Source organism: Schistocerca gregaria, chromosome 3 (assembly GCF_023897955.1).
Source record: "Schistocerca gregaria isolate iqSchGreg1 chromosome 3, iqSchGreg1.2, whole genome shotgun sequence".
Lineage (NCBI taxonomy): Eukaryota > Metazoa > Arthropoda > Insecta > Orthoptera > Acrididae > Schistocerca > Schistocerca gregaria.
This window is the reverse complement of record NC_064922.1, coordinates 867,560,958-867,577,170: the sequence shown is the minus strand read 5'-3', so window position 1 is coordinate 867,577,170 and position 16,213 is coordinate 867,560,958. Positions and strand designations below refer to the sequence as shown.

Here is a 16,213-nt window from a genome sequence, read left to right as displayed (position 1 = left end):
TGGACCCCTCCCCGTGTTGAGAGCCATTCCTGGCACAAAGAAACAATGCGCACACCATCGAACCGCGGTATTGACGTCTAGGCATGGCTGATTACAGCCAACACGAGCCGTGTACCTCCTTCCTGGTGGATTGACTGGAACTGATCGCCTGTCGGTCCCTCTCCGTCTAATAGACGCTGCTCATGCATAGTTGTTTACATCTTTTGTCGCGTTTAGTGACATCTCTGAACAGTCAAAGGTACTGTGTCCGTGATACAATACCCACAGTAAACGTCTATCTTCAGGACTTCTGGGAACCGGGGTATTGCAAAACTTTTTTTGATGTGTGTAAATGTATAGGTTCCTTGGCATTTGCAAAGTTGAAACTTTCTGCTTAGTAGTTACCTTAAAAAAAGTATCATCACTCAATGCCAAGTTAGCACACGTCACGGCGCATACCAAAGTATGCTCTCGCCAACGTTTTCGTTTGCGTCGGAAAGTAAACCGATTTTGTGACATATTACAAGTTCCTAATCAGGGACGAATTATTTAGATTCACCTGATTGCTTTGGTAGTTAAGTTTTTGGATATCTGTGTATTATTAGACTCAGTTGCTGCATTTTCGACAGGGTCAACAGTAGAGTTGCGTAGCACGTGCCGATAGTCCGTTTATTTTTTGCACAGTTTAATTTCCCACGGTCTTTAGTATGGACAGAGACAGCGATTGTTGCTTGCGGATGCGAGCCTAGCTGGTGACACTTCGCTCTCAGCTTCAGACTGTGATGGCTTCGGTTACAAGCTTGAGGTTGCTGTGGATGGGCACCACTGTTGTGGGCCCCATCGTGGGGATCCAACGGACGTCCAGCACGTCCGAGTCTCCGTTCTGTCCTTACCGGTGGCCAACCCAGTTACTGTTCGCACTGAGGTTGACCCCTCACCTGTGATTGAGTGGAAGGTCGCCCCGGGGCAAAGCAGGCGGCGAAAGACTTCCCAGGCGGCCGCTCGTAAGGCCTCCCCAGTTTGTCTGACAAACAGGTTCCAGGTGCTGTCTCTGGCTGACACTGTCGCTGAGCCAGATGCTGTCGCCTGTTCTGTGTCAGAGGAAACCACTGAGCCTGCAAGATCCGGGCAATCACAGAGGGTGGATTTATTGGTAGTTGGGAGCTCCAACGTTAGGAGCTTTATGGGGTCCCTTAGGGACTTGGCTGATAAGAAGGGTAAGAAACCCAATGTGCACTCCGTGTGCATAGCGAGTGGAGTCATTCCAGACGTGGAAAGTGTCCTCCCGGATGCTTAGAGAACAGGGTGCAGCTAACTTCAGGTGGTGGCTTACGTCGGTACCAATGATGTGTGTCGCTTTGGATCAGAAGAGATTGTCTCTGCTTTCGAGCGGCTAACAGAAGTGGTAAAGGCTGCCAGTCTTGCTTACAAGATGAAAGCAGAGCTGACCACTGGCAGCATAGTCGACAGGACCGGTTGCGGACCTCTGGTACAGAGCCGAGTGGAGGGTCTGAATCAGAGGCTCAGGTGGTTCTGCGACCGCGTAGGCTGCAGATTCCTCGGCTTGCGACAAAAGGTGGTTGGGTTTCGGGTTCCGCTGAATAGGTCAGGTGTCCACTATACGCAGGAGTCGGCTACACGTGTATCAGGGGCTGTGTGGTGTGGACTGAGCGGTTTTTTAGGTTATAGGGTCTCGGGAAATCACAAGAAGAGCTTCAGTCACAAAGGGTGTAGGCTGAACACAGGAAGAACATAGATACAGGAACCATTGGTATAAAAGTTGTAAATTGTCGTAGCTGTTTTGGGAAAGTACCAGAGCTCCAATCGCTAATAGAAAGCACTGATGCTCAAATCGTTATAGGCACTGGCACTGGCTAAAGCCGGATATAAGCTCAGAAGAAAGTTTTGCGAAGAACCGTACGGTGTCCCGAAAGGATAGGCTAAACACGGTTGTTGGTGGCCTCTTTGTTGCTGTTATAAGTAGTTTAACTTGTCGCGAAATTGAAGCAGATACTTCCTGTGAGTTGGTATGGGCAGATGGCATTGTTTACAACCTGAATTAAATAATAATTAGATCCTTTTACCGACCTCGCAATTTAGATGATACAATTGCTAAAAGGTTCAAAGAGAACTTGCGCTTGATTTCAAACACGTACCCGATTCATACGATAATAGTTGGTGGTGACTTTAATTAACCCTCGATATCTTGGTGAAAATACATGTTTAATTCTGGAGGTGCGCATAAAAAAATCATCCGAAATCGTGCTAAACGCATTCTCTGAAAATTATTTAGAGCAGTTAGTTCATGAGCCCACGTGAATAGTAAATGTTTGTGAAAACACACTTGGCCTCCTAGCAACAAATAATCCTGAGTTAATAACAAGCATCAAAACTGATTCAGGGATTAGTGAACACAGAGTTGTCATAGCGAGATAGAATACCGTAATCCCCAAATCCTCGAAAAATAAGTGTATAATATACCTATTCAAAAGAACAGACAAAAATTCACTTGACACCTTCCTGAGAGACAATCTCCATTCATTCCAAATAAATGATATAAGTGTAGACCAGATGTGACTTAAATTCAAAGAAATAGTATCGCCAGCAATTGAGAAATTTATACCAAATAAATTAACAAACGACTGAGCTGATCCTCCTTGGTACATAAAACGGGATAGAACACTGTTGCAGAAACAACGAAACAAACATGCCAAATTAAAACACACGCAAAATCCCCAAGATTGTTGATCTTTAACAGAAGCTCAAAATTTAGCGCGGTCTTCAATGCGAGATGCTTGTAACAGTTTCCACAACGAAACTTTGTCTCGAAACCTGTCAGAAAATCCAAAGAGATTCTGGGCGTATGTGAAGTATGTTAGAGGCAAGAAACAATCAATGCCTTCTCTGCGTGATAGCAATGGGGATAATATCGAAGACAGTGCTGCCAAAGCAGTGTTACTAGACACACCCTTCCGAAATGCCTTCACGAAAGTCGAAGAAAATATTCCAGAATTCGAATCGAGAACAGCTGCCAACATGAGTAACGTAGAAGTAAATATCATCGGAGTAGTGGAACAACTTAAATCACTTAATAAAAGCAAGTCTTCTGGTCCAGACTGTACACCAATTACGTTCCTTTCGGATTATACTGGTGCATTAGCTCCACACTTAACAATCATATATAACCGTTTTCTCGACGAAAGATCCGTAGCCGAAGACTGGAAAGTTGCACAGGTCACACCAATATTCAAGAAAGGTAGTAGAAGTAATCCACTAATTAACGGCCCATGTCGTTAACCTCGATATGCAGCAAGATTTTAGAACATATATTGTGCTCCAACATTATGAATTACCGCGAAGAAAACTGCCTACTGACACACAGTCAACATGGAGAAAACACTGTTAATGTGAAAAATAACTAGCTCTTTATAAACATGAAGAGTTGAGGACAAGGGATTTCAGATAGATTTCGTATTTCTGGATTTCCGTAAGGCTATTGACACTGTACCACACAAGCGGCATGTAGTAAAATTGAGTGCTTATGGAATATCGTCTCAGTTATGTGCCTGGATTTGTGATTTCCTGTCAGAGAGGTCACAGTTCGTAGAAATTGAGGGAAAGTCATTGAGTAAAACGGAAGTGATTACCGGCGTTCCCCACTGTGGTGTTACAGGCCCTTTACTGTTCCTTATCTATATGAACCATTTGGGAGACAATCTGAGCAGCCGTCTTCGGTTGTTTGCAATTGACGCTGTCGTTTATCGTCTAATAAAGTCATCAGAAGATCAAAACAAACTGCAAGACGATTTAGAAAAGGTATCTGAATGGTGCGAAAAGTGGCAGTTCACCTTAAATAACGAAAAGTGTGAGGTCAACCGCATGAGTTAAACTTCGGTTGCACGATAAATCAGTCGAATCTAAAAGTAGTAAAACCACTAAATACTTATATATTACAGTTACGAAAAACTTAAATTGGAAGGGACACATAGAAAATGTTGTGGGGGAAGGCTAACCAAAGTGCTGACAGGATACTTAGAAAATGTAACAGATCTACTAAGGAGACTGCCTACACTACGCTTGCCCGTCCTCTTTTTAGAATACTGCTGGTACTGTGTGATCCTTACCAGACAGGACTGACATAGTACATCGAAAAAGTTCAAAGAAAGACAGCACGTTTTGTATTATCGCGAAATAGGGCGAGAGTGTCACAGAAATGATATAAGATTTGGGCTGGACATCATTAAAAAAAAAAAAAAAAAAGGCGTTTTTTGTTGCGATGGAATCTTCTCCTGAAATGCCAGTCACCAACTTTCTCCTCCGAATGCGAAAATATTTTGTTGACCCCGACCTACTTAGGGAGGATTGATCACCACGATAAAATAAGGGAAATCAGAGCTCGTACGGAAAGATATAGGTGTTCATTCTTTCCTCGCGCTATAAGAGATTGGAATAATAGAGAACTGTGAAGGTGGTTCGATGAACCTTCTGCCAGTCCCTTAAATGTGATTTGCAAAGTATCCATGTAGATGTAGACGTAGAACATCTTCGCAGCTTCATGTTTCCTTAGCTTGCTCAATCATCATAAAGGAATTCGTAAATTATGTACGGTATTGCTTTCCAAATATCGAGAGTAGACGTCGCTGCTACTACTCTCGTCCAACTTCTTCCATAGATATTATAGGTGTTAGATCATAATGTAAAGAATTTATTATTGTCACACATATCGTAATAGACACCTGACCTCTCGTGTGTCATAAATATGAATCATGGCGTTGTGGTGTAGTGATTAGATTTGCTACCTCTGGTTCACGGGGTCCTGGCTTCGATTCCCGGCCGGGTCGGGGATTTTCTACGCCCAGGGACTGAGTGTTTGCGTTGTCATTATCATTCGGGAAAATGGCGAGGCTAGACAGTGATAACATTGGAAATTTGTATGGGCGTTGATAATCACGCCATTGAGCGCCCCACAAATGAAAAAATCATCAAAATCGAGTTGCCAATGCACGATTGATTGATGCTGGACAACATGAGTATATTTATTGTCATGTTGCTACCATTTTCAACTGTTAGATCTAAGTCAACGGGCAAATACTGAATTCCGTCTCCTGAATTAAACACGCCGGCAGCTATTTTCCTTCAGTACTCAACCTAAACCGCCCTTCTTGAAATGAAGTTGGCACGTTAAAAGCAGTAGTAGCGCATCATGCTGAGTTGACTTTGCAACAAGGTTCTAGAAACAGGTGACTGAAAGAACTCTGATCTCTTTCTGATATGAATTAATTTTAGGTAAGCGGTTATAACCACTATCTTCTTTCATTTTTTTACGATTTTACGACGAAAAGATATGTTTATCTTTTCTTTGTTTTACATTTCAGCCTCAGGTTAAACGAACAGTATCTTTGAAGATTCCGAGTTAAACATCATCAGATGATATGAATATGTTGGTATCCGATAATGACTTGAGTGACTCGCAGCTGAAACATACAATAAAACATTTACAAGATGATCATTACTATTACCTAAGGCAGTATTGAAAATTTCTGTGAAGTTTATAATCTTGAATTTAATTCAAGTTCAAATTTTGGTTCAAATGATGTTCTCTTAAATGTTTAACACATCGATTTCGTCTCAAACTCGAGTGGTTTCTAGTCTGGAGCTAAGGCTATGTTACTACAGTATTACTGGATAGCTAACAGCGTCATCTGCGAAGAGCCTGAGATTGTAAAATACGATCAGCTAAGTTATTAGTGTATAAAATGAACAGTAATGGTGTGAACTACTCTGGGCATACCAGATATTACTTGCATGTCTGCGGCCAGGATGAAGTCGGGCCCAGTGGTCTAATGGAGCAATGTTCCATGGTAGTCTGCAGTGCTCGTAGGTGTTTAGTTTCGTATTGTTGTTGATTCGTTTTTAATCGATTTGTGTGTCCTTTAGCCTATTCATGGAGAGCTGGGACACACTTTAACTGCCACCCTGGTGGAGGCTTCACAATTAATTGGGCCATACCACACGAAGGGTACAGGACAATCACATGGTTTCAATAAACCTGCAAAGATGTACGGAAATCCGCTGGCAATGTGTCCCATGCACAGGGAAGGACAGACAAAGTCAATAATATCGGAATGCGTGGTGAACCATGGCGATTTCAGTAACTCTATCAGTCCGTTGAACATGATCGCTGCACCAAATCATCAACATCCTGCACCCGGTAAACCATTCCCACTTTCAACACAATGATGGATATCATCTATACCTAAAGCGGATTCCAAAAATAAATTCTCGGTCTATCCATCAGCCCAGATGTTTTGGAATCCTCTACCGCGCAAAGGATGGCGATGGAGAGAACACGATATCTCGGTATAGACATGAATGATATTATTCGTATCCACAATGCCAATAATTAAATGCTAGGCTGAAAGTTCTGGAATGTGGTAAACTAAAATTAAAGAGATTTGGCAGACGAGCCAAAGATTACTCTCCAAGTGCTCGTATCCAAATCTGGCTCGGGTATCAGCATTCTTTTGACTGCCATAACTGGATTGTTGAGCGCTGTGAAGAAGAGGTCAGATGTGACGTATTATTACGACGGTGCGTGTGTCAATGTAAATGATTATACATTTTCTGTCCATGATATCTGTCCTGCAATGGACTCGTGGGAGAAAGTCTATAACCGTATGGGCAGTGGACCTACAGCAACGAAGAAACTGTCAATGAAGGGGCATGCAAAGTCAGAAACTGATTTAGTTACAGGGTGTTCAGTGATGTAGCAAAAACTGTCCTTACACTCGTACTTATCATATGTTAATCAGTTTCACAATCAAAGTTCACACATTTCTGTGATCTATTCTCTACTGTATCAATGGACCTTTTTACGATAAATTCATTATGTGTCACTTTGAAATAAAATGATATTTTTTATCATTCTTATTTAGTCTACTTGAATCATTTATCGTTTTTCTCGTTCTTTAAAATACGTCCTTCTGAAATGTATTATGATACTACGCCTAAAAGAAAGATAACTGAGGAGTACTGCATAATGTTACCTAATGTTATCAACATATTGCAATTGGAATCACCATAACTTTTAGAAATCAGTCAGCTGATAAGAAAACTATAAAGGAGACTAAAAGAACTTTTGCAAAATTTATATAATAAACTAAATGTTAGTGTGACTGAATGTATGTCACAAAAGAGAGAGAGAGAAACTAAAGTGTATCAGGAAGTGCAGCGAATTTAATTACATAACTGATCACGATTTGTTTGTATTTCAGTCTTCCCAGTTTTAAAACGAACTTGTGTCTTCGATACATGAGGAAACTTATGGTTTGTTACTAATAAATGAACATGCTACATGTTTATATTCATTTTTGTGAGAGAATGAAACGCCTACAACCGTCCTTATGATTTTATTTATTTCGTAAGTACCAGTTTCGGCTGTTCAATATGCCATTTTCAGGCTGGAAAGAAAATCATTGGTACAAAGAAAGTAACTGCGAAGAAACCATGAATAACAGAAGAAATACTTCAGCTGATCGACAAAAGAGGGAAGTACAATAATGTTCAGGAAAATCCAGGAATACGGAAATACAACCCGCTAAGGAATGAAATAAATAGGAAGTGCCGGGAAACTAAGGAGAAACGACTGTGTGAAAAATGTAAAGAAATCGGAAAAGAAATTATTGCCCGAATGACTGACCCGGTATATAGAAAAGTCAGACCAACATTCGATTAAATTAAAAGCAAGGGTGGTAACATTAAGAGTGAAATGGTAATTCTGCTGTTAAATGCAGAGGAAAGATCGAGGTGAAAAAAGTAGACTGAAGTCCTCTGAGAGGGGGGAGACTTGTCTTTTGCGATAGGAGAAACAGGAGTCGATATAGAAGGGATTAGGGATCGAATATTAGAATAAAAGTTTAAAAGAGACTTGAGATCAAAAAAGGGAGAAGGGTTAGATAACAATTCATCATTATTTATAAAATCATTGCGGTAAATGGCAATAAAAAGACAACTCACGTAAATGTGGAGAATGTATGAATCTGGCGATATAACATCTGACTTTCCGAAAAATATCGTCCACATAATTCTGGAGATTGCAAGAGCTGACAAGTGCGAGAATTTTTGGACAGTCAGCTCAACAGCTCATGCATTCAACTTGCTAACAAGAATAATTTACAGAAGAATGGAAAAGAAAGTTGAGGATACTTTAGATTTTCAGTATGGTTTTAGGAAAGGTAGAGACCCCAGTGAGGCAGTTGTGACGTTGCTGTTGATAATGGAACCGAGACTAAAGAAAAATCAAGACACGTTCATAGGATTTATCGATCTGGGCAAACCGTTCGATAATGTAAAACGGTGCGAGATATTCGATATTCTGAGACAAATAGGGGTTAGATGTAGGGAAAGAAGGATGATATGCAACATGTATAACAACTGAGAGGGAGTAGTGCGAAGTGCTAGGATAAAACAATGTGTAAGACAAGAATGTATTCTTTCTCCCCTACTGTTCAATTTGTACATCTAAGCAGCAATGCCGTTAATAAAAGAAAGGTTCAGGAGTGGAATTAAAATTCATGGAGCAATACGATTCGCTAATGACATTGCTATACTGCGCGAAATTGACTAAGAGTTACAGGATCTACTGAATGGAATGGACAGTCTACTGTGTCAAGAATATGGACTGAGAGTAAATCGAAGAAAGGCGATAGTAATGAGAAGTAGTAGAAATGAGAACTGCGAGAAACTTAACATCAGGATTGGTGGTCACGAAGTAGATGAAGTTAAAGAAATCTGCTATCTGGGCAGAAAAGTAACCCATGACGGAGCAAGGAGGACATGAAAAGTTGATTGGCACTTGCAAAGAAGTCTTTTCTGAACAAGAGGAGTCTACCAGTATAAAACATTGGCCTTAATTTCAGAAAGAAATTTCTGAGACTGTACATCTGGAGCACAGCATTGTATGGTAGTGAAGCATGGACTGTGAGAAAACCAGGACACAGGAGGATCGAAGCATTTCAAGTGTGGTGCTTGAGACGGTACGTAACGGTTGCTGCTGCGCAGTTGCTGTGTCTAACAGCATCCCGTATGCCTAAACTAGTTACGGCTTTGTCCGATATTGCTTGTATCGTAGGTGCATGGGATACATGCGGCTGTGTTCAAAAATAATAGCTGCATGTAGTCGTAGGTTTGACCCGCGCACTTCTGCTTGTATGCCCTGCAGCCATTTCGTTGCAGATAATGACCTTTAGCTGTGATCCTAGAGTCAAATAATCTGGGCATTGCCTAGAATTACGAATTAATAAATTACACAGAAATATAAAATGAAAGTTAAATCATTAAGGGCTTTACTCTAACGCCTGTAATTAATGTACAGGACAGAGAATTATGTTGAATAATCTCTATTCAAGAAAGCACATTTCAAATCAAAGGGAAGTCGTCCTACGATATTCAGTTATAAAGCAGACAGGAAATACCTTTATCAAATGCACTATAGTTACGTTGAGAGCATTACGAAGTTAGTGAAAAAATTACCAAACTAAATAGTTATCAAAGATTCACGAAAACTAAGTCCATTCCGAGGTCACAATACATGAGAGATACTCCAGCTCAAAACAGTTCGGAGTTCAACATGATGATTCAAACTTAATACTCACGATGGAAAGAGCAGTAACTAGTACTCAGTCTGTTCTCAATTCCTTAAAACAAGCGGAAAATCGCTAGATTCCTGCCCTGCCCTGGAGAACATTCAAAGCTCTCGAATTATAGAGTCACTTCATCTGTATCATAGCGGCCATTGACGGCCCAGAATCAAACACCTCCACAATCGAATCACGCACGTTACCGCCGGAAGGGCTGCCTTCTTCAAGAACTCGACGTAAAGTGACCAGAACCGCTTCTTTAAGCTCTTCACTCGAAAATTCCCAGTCACCACTTGTTTCTCCTAATGTTCCGCTACTGCCTACTTCTCCATTGGCTGAAGGCCATCCCCACCAAAAATACAAACATCAAAAAAAGTTTTGCATCTCCTCAGTCCCGAAAGTTCCGGAAACTGTAGAGAAAATTGGAATAGAAATCAACATAAACCTCAGTTCCGTTCTTTTTACTGCTCCTGAAAACCACACATTGCATGTTGTACCTCCATACAGCGAGACCTTCAGATGTGGTGGACCGGATTGCTGTACACATCGGTACCTATAATACCCAGTAGCACATCCTCTTGCACTGATGCATGCCTGTATTCGTCGTGGCATACTATCCACAAGTTCATCAAGGCATTGTAGGTCCAGATTGTCCCACTCCTCAACCGCGATTCGGCGTAGACCCCTATCCGAGGATGTTTGATAGGGTTCATGTCTGGAGAACATGCTGGCCGCTCTAGTCGAACGATGTCGTTATCCTGAAGGAAGTCATTCACAAGATGTGCACGATGAGGGTGGGAATTGTCGTCCATGAAGACTAATGCCTCGCCAATATCGTTGCACTATCGGCCGGAGGATGGCATTCACGTATCATACAGCCGTTACTGCGCCTTCCATGACCACCAGCGGCGTACGTCGACCCACACAATGCCACCCCTAAAATAGCACAGACCCTCCATCTTGGTGCACTCGCTGGACAGTGTGTCTATAGCGTTCAGCCTGACCGGGTTGCCTCCAAACACGTCTACAACGATTACCTGGTTGAAGGCATATGAGGCACTCATCGGTGAAGAGAACGTGATGCCAATCCTGAGCGGTCCATTCCGCATGTTGTTGGGCCCATCTGTACCGCGATGCACAGTTTCGTGGTTGCAAAGATGGACCTCAAAATGGACGTCGGGAGTTAAGTTGCGCATGATGCAGCCTATTGCGCACAGTTTGAGTCGTAACACAATGTCCTGTGACTGGACATACAGCAGCATTATTCAGCATGGTGGTATTGCTGTCAGGTTTCCTCGGAGCCCTAATCCGTAGGTAGTCATCCACTGCAATAGTAGCCCTTGGGCGGCCTGAGCGAGGCATGTCATCGACAGTTACTGTCTCTCTGTGTCTCCTCCATGTCCGAACAACATCGCTTTGGTTCACCACAGGACACATGGACACTTCCCTTGTTGAGAGCGCTTCCTGGCCCAAAGTAACAATGCGGACGCGTTCGAACCGCGGTGTTGACCGTCTAGGCACGGTTCACGTACAGACAACACGAACCGTGTACCTCCTTATTGGTGAAACAATTAGAACTGATTTGGTGTCGGACCACTTCCGTCTAACAGGCGCTCCTCATGCAAGGTTGTTTACAAATTTGGGCGGGTTTAGTGATATCTCTGAGCAGTCAAAGGGACCTTGCCTGTGATTCAATATCCACAGTCAACGTCTGTCTTCGTGAGTTCTGGGAACCCGGGTGATGAAAAACTTTTTTGACGTGTGTTCTTTTTTCTCAAGCTCTATAGACATGATATGATTCAAATTGCTAACTTCTCAGACCAGACTAATATTTTACAGCTAAATGTAAATAAAAACAATATTATAAACATCTGGTTACATTTGGATCATTTACAATAAATATAAGTAATAACTGATTCACAAATAAAAGCCAGTATTCTTGGACAAGTGGGCCAACGTTAAATGAGTAACGGTTATCGCTAAAACTTGTTGAAACAATTATTTATGCATCTTAGACAGAAGCATCGTTTGGAACTCTGTACAATAGTGGTGACAGCTGACACAAGCGACAAACCACTTTTAAATTACCATGGTTTTTAACAGCACCTGCAATCTACTTTTAAATAAAGTCACTGACAAAACAGTAAATTAGCCATTAATAACTATATAAGTACAACAATATGCGAGGTATTCATGCTGTATTCATTGGCTGTGTGAATGTGGAGAATATGATGTCCTGACAATCATTTCCATAAAGAAAAAGATGTAGAAGACCCCATCAATTAATAAATAAGAGAGATACAGACATGCAGCTTCCAGGTACGTTAGCTACAGCACAATGCAATATTCTGAGGCAATATTTGTCGGATTCGCAAGAAGTGATTAAAAGTTGTTAATCCAAGCGGTAGTGTGAAAATGTTCATTAGCTGTGAGATAATCAGTTTCGTAGTTTTAAACACATTGAAATATTGATGTCTTATTGAATGCACGTCATTTTTCAAAGATCGCAGATGTTTTCAGATAATCATTAATATTTGTTGTGAGTTACTATCGAATCTCAAACAGTTGTAACTTGACCATCTATAAGATTGACTGATACTGTTTGGAGCATATTCTGTAGAAAGGCAACGTGTGCATCAGCCGTCCAATTTCCCAGTATGGGATTTTCCCCACATCCGGTTCATTGCGAACGCACGTGGCTTGCCTGAAGCGGCCGTGTCGGCCCGCTCCGAGACCTGGGTCTGCACGCGTTCATCTACATGGATACTCTGCTAAAAACACTTCAGTGCCTGGCAGAGTGTTTGTCGAATCACCTTCACAATAATCCTCTGTTATTTCAAGCTCGAACAGGGAGCGGAAAGAACGAATAGTTATACACACATCAAAAAGTTTTGCATCACCAGGGTTTCCAGAACTCCTGAAGATAAACGTGGATATTGTATGACAGACACAGTCTCTACCAGTAAGAAAATACATGGTTCGTGTTGTCTGTAGACGGTCAACATCGGGGTTCGATCGCGTCCGCATTGTTACTTTGCGCCAGGAGGGGCTCTCAACACGGTAAGTGTCCAAGCGTCTCGGAGTGAACCAAAGCGATGTTGTTCGGACATTGAGGAGGTACAGAGAGACAGAAACTGTCGATGATATGCCTCGTTAAGGCCTTCCAAGAGCTATTACTGCAGCTGATGCCCGCTGCCTTCGGATTATGGCTCGGAGGAACCCTAACAGCAACGCCACCGTGTTGAATAATGCATTTAGTTCAGCCATAGCACGTCGTGTTGCGACTCAGACTGTGCACAGTAGGCTACAAGATGCGCAACTTCACTCCCAAAGACCATGGCGAGATCCAACTTTCCAACCACGACACCATGCATCGCGGCACAAGTGGGTCCTAAAACGTGCCGAATGGACCGCTCAGGATTGGCATCACGTTCCCTTCACCGATGAGTATCGCATATGTCTTCAAGCAGACAAGCATCAGAGACTTGTTTGGTGGTGACTCGGTCAGGCTGAACGCCTTAAACACACTGTCCGGTGGCTGTAACAAGGTGAAGATTCCCTGCTATTTTGGGGTGGCATTATGTGGGGCTGAAGTACGCCACTGGTGGTCATGGAAGGAGCCGTAACGGCTGTACGATACATGAATGCCATCCTCCGACCGATAGTGCAACCATATAGGAAGCATATTGGGGATGGGGCGCCCCATCGTGCACATCCTGTGAATACCTTCTTTCAGGATAACGACATCGCTCGACCAGAGTGGCCAGCATGTTTTCCGGAAATGGATCCTATCAAAGGTGCCTGGGATACATTGAAAAGGGCTGTTATGGGCGACATGACCCACCAACCACTCTGCAGCATCTACACCGAATCGCCTTAAGGACAATCTGGACCAACAGTGCTTTGATGAACTTGTGGATAGTATGCCACGACTAATACAGGTAAGCTTCAATGCAAGATGATGTGCTACTGGGTATTAGAGGTACCGGTGTGTATTGCAGTCTGGTCCACCACATGTGAAGGTCACGCTGTATGGTGATACAACATACAATGTATGGTTTTCATGAGCAGTAGAAAGGACGAAAATGACTTTTATGTTGATCTCTACTCCAATTTTCTGTATAGGTTCCGGAACTTTCGGAACCGAGGTGATGCAAAACTTTTTGTGTATTTTGCGTGCGAACTATGATTTCCCTTACTTTATCATGACAATCGTTTCTCCCTACGTAGGTCGGCCTCATCAAAATATTTTCACCTTCGGAGGAGAAAGTTGTGATTGAAATTTCGTGAGAAGATTCAGCCGACACGAAAAACGCCTTTGTTCTAATGACGCCACCCCAATTCCTGTGTCACGTCCGTGACAGTCTCTCCCCTATTTCGAGATAATACAAAACGTGCTGCTCTTCTAGATATACTCCGTTAATCCTATCAGGTAAGTATCTCCGACCGCGCAGCTGTACCCCAAAAGAGGACGAACAAGCGTAATGTAGGAGTCTCTTTGGTAGATCTGTTACACCTTCTACGTGTTCTGCCAATAAAACGCAGTCTTTGGTTTGCCTTCCCCACAACGTTTTCTATCCGTTCTTTCCAATTCAAGTCTTTCATCGCTGTAATTCCTTTTTGTTTATTTGAATTTGAGACCTTTATTTCACTCATTTATATTGCAACCCAAGTTTAACGGATTCCTTTCAGCATTCGTGTGGATGACCTCACATTTTTCATTACTTTCGGTCAATTGCCAATTTTAGCACCATATACACTCCTGGAAATGGAAAAAAGAACACATTGACACCGGTGTGTCAGACCCACCATACTTGCTCCGGACACTGCGAGAGGGCTGTACAAGCAATGATCACACGCACGGCACAGCGGACACACCAGGAACCGCGGTGTTGGCCGTCGAATGGCGCTAGCTGCGCAGCATTTGTGCACCGCCGCCGTCAGTGTCAGCCAGTTTGCCGTGGCATACGGAGCTCCATCGCAGAACACTGGTAGCATGCCGCGACAGCGTGGACGTGAACCGTATGTGCAGTTGACGGACTTTGAGCGAGGGCGTATAGTGGGCATGCGGGTGGCCGGGTGGACGTACCGCCGAATTGATCAACACGTGGGGCGTGAGGTCTCCACAGTACATCGATGTTGTCGCCAGTGGTCGGCGGAAGGTGCACGTGCCCGTCGATCTGGGACCGGACAGCACCGACGCATGGATGCACGCCAAGACTGTAGGATCCTACGCAGTGCCGTAGGGGACCGCACCGCCACTTCCCAGCAAATTAGGGACACTGTTGCTCCTGGGGTATCGGCGAGGACCATTCGCAACCGTCTCCATGAAGCTGAGCTACGGTCCCGCACACCGTTAGGCCGTCTTCCGCTCACGCCCCAACATCGTGCAGCCCGCCTCCAGTGGTGTCGCGACAGGCGTGAATGGAGGGACGAATGGAGACGTGTCGTCTTCAGCGATGAGAGTTGCTTCTGCCTTGGTGCCAATGATGGTCGTATGCGTGTTTGGCGCCGTGCAGGTGAGCGCCACAATCAGGACTGCATACGACCGAGGCACACAGGGCCAACACCCGGCATCACGGTGTGGGGAGCGATCTCCTACACTGGCCGTACACCTCTGGTGATCGTCGAGGGGACACTGAATAGTGCACGGTACATCCAAACCGTCATCGAACCCATCGTTCTACCATTCCTAGACCGGCAAGGGAACTTGCTGTTCCAACAGGACAATGCACGTCCGCATGTATACCTTGCCACCCATGTGCTCTAGAAGGTGTAAGTCAACTACCCTGGCCAGCAAGATCTCCGGATCTGTCCCCCATTGAGCATGTTTGGGACTGGATGAAGCGTCGTCTCACGCGGTCTGCACGTCCAGCACGAACGCTGGTCCAACTGAGGCGCCAGGTGGAAATGGCATGGCAAGCCGTTCAACAGGACTACATCCAGCATCTCTACGATCGTCTCCATGGGAGAATAGCAGCCTGCATTGCTGCGAAAGGTGGATATACACTGTACTAGTGCCGACATTGTGCATGCTCTGTTGCCTGTGTCTATGTGCCTGTGGTTCTGTCAGTGTGATCATGTGATGTATCTGACCCCAAGAATGTGCCAATAAAGTTTCCCCTTCCTTGGACAATGAATTCACGGTGTTCTTATTTCAATTTCCAGGAGTATAGATATCTTTTCTAAATCGTTTTGTAATTTGTTTTGATCTTCTGTTGGCTTTACTAGTCGATAAACTGTAGCGTCATCTGCAAACAACCTAAGTCGGCTGCTCAAAATGTCTCCCTTTTATACAGATGAGGAACAGCAGAGAACCTATAACACTACCTTGGGGAACGCCAAAAATCACTTCTGTTTTGCTCGATGACTTTCCGTCAGTTACTACGAACTGTGATCTCTCTGGCAGAAAATCATGTATCCAATCACATAACTGAGACGATATTCCAGAAGCACGCAATTTAACTACAAGCCACTTGTATGAAAATACAGTGTCAAAAGCGTTCTAGAAATATAGAAATAAGGAATCAAAATGAAATCCCTTGCCAATAGCACTCAACACTTGGTGTGAGTAAAGAGGTATGCGTTGCTCAAGT

At 43.5% G+C, this 16,213-nt stretch overlaps 1 pseudogene; it reads left to right on the top strand.

Annotated features, from left to right (window-relative positions):
- The first annotated feature begins 6,036 nt into the window (after positions 1 to 6,036).
- LOC126355636 (holocytochrome c-type synthase-like) lies at positions 6,037 to 6,749 on the top strand (annotated as a pseudogene).
- The last annotated feature ends 9,464 nt before the right edge of the window (positions 6,750 to 16,213 follow it).